We start from the raw sequence: 1,727 nt of genomic DNA, 5'->3' as shown, positions 1-1,727 counted from the left end.
CTTTCTTCCTTCCTTCCTTCCTTCCTTCCTTCCTTCCTTCCTTCCTTCCTTTCCTTATTTTTTAAAAGATTTTATTGGGGAATTGGGGAAGGGGAACATTGCGTTTCTCCAGGACCCATCAACTCCAAGTCAAGTTGTTATCCTTCAATCTTTCTTAGTTGTGGAGGGCGCAAGCTCAGCTCCAAATCCAGTTGCCGCTTTCAATCTAGTTGCGGGGAGGGGTGGGGGGGAGCGCAGCCCACCATCCTATGTGGGAGTCAGATAGGTAACCTTGTTGTTAAGAGCACACTCTTTTACCAGCTGAGCCATCTGGCTGCTGGCTAGGAGCTCAGCGGCAGCTCAGCTCAGGCGCAGCTCACTGGCCCATGTGGGAATTGAGCCGGTGACCCTGTTGCTCAGAGCTTGTGCTCTAACCAACTGCACCACCCAGCCGGCCCTTTGTCTCTCTTTCTTTATCTTTCTGTCTTTTATAAAAGAAAACACAATGGCAGGAGTGTTAACCAGGAAAATTAGGTAAGGTCAACTGTAATCAACCGGCAATGCCACTCCTAGATATAGACTCAAAATAACTGAAATTTTCATCACACAAAACCTTGTACATAAATGTTCACAGCAGCATTATCCATAATAACTAAAAAGTGGAAACAACCATATGTCCATCAGCTAATGAATGGATAAGTACAATATGATATAACTGTACAATTAAATATTCAGCAAAAAATAATGAAGTACTTATATATGCTAAAATATGAGTGAATCTTAAGAGCATTATACTAAGTGAAAGAAGCCAGTCACAAAAAATTACATATGATTTCATTTGTATGAGATGCCCAGAATAAGTAAATCCATAAAGATAGAAGTAACTTAGTGGATGCTAAGGACTGGCATATTAAGGAGGAATGGGAATGACTGCTAACAGGTATGAGGTTTCTTTTGAGGATGATAAAAATGTTCTAAAATTGTTTGTGGTGGTGATGTGCATAGCTCTGTGAATATGCTAAAAGGCATTACATTTTACATGGTAAATGGATGAATTATATGGTATGTGAATTACACCTCAAAAAACCTGTTAAAAAACAAATACAAATGCAACTAACTGAGCCAATCTTTTTCAGAAAAAAAAAGAACAGAAAAGAATTTATCCCAAAGAAAAATAAAAAAATAGAAACAATTTAGCTTTGCTAAAGAGAAAATTGATTATGGAATTAAAGGTGCTTGCTCCAGAAAATACTTTCTCTTCAAAAAATTATGCGTTCCAAGTAGCAGATTCAAAATGTCCTGGGTGCTTCCAAATCTCTTTGATCTTTCTGATCTCAGAACTCCAGTAATAGTCATTGTCTTCATTATTCATTGGAAGTTAGTTGTGGAGCAGGAATATATATAATCTGGAGAAGCTGATTATCTCTACCCTATGAAGGGTCATTTGAGTCGCCTTCTCATTTATACAAATGCAGAAATCCTCCTTCCCCCATTCTCTTGAAATTAGGGTTTTATAAGACCTTTATGTATTATGTAATTTGGAAAAATTTTTCTCTCACCATGTTTTTCAGAGCTTGTGGCCAAAGAGGAGTGAGTCAGTTTCACCCAGGGCCTTCTGGGATGGAAGGAAAAGATGTCTGATCTGTCTTCCTTGTATTTGAGGTCAGAGAGTCTTGTTGAGGAAAGGTAGGGAGCAGTGTCTAACTACATCCCAGGAGCTGGAAGAAAGGCCCCTTGAAATGAAATAA

Source organism: Hipposideros armiger, unplaced genomic scaffold, assembly GCF_001890085.2.
Source record: "Hipposideros armiger isolate ML-2016 unplaced genomic scaffold, ASM189008v1 scaffold_248, whole genome shotgun sequence".
Lineage (NCBI taxonomy): Eukaryota > Metazoa > Chordata > Mammalia > Chiroptera > Hipposideridae > Hipposideros > Hipposideros armiger.
This window is presented reverse-complemented; position numbering follows the sequence as displayed.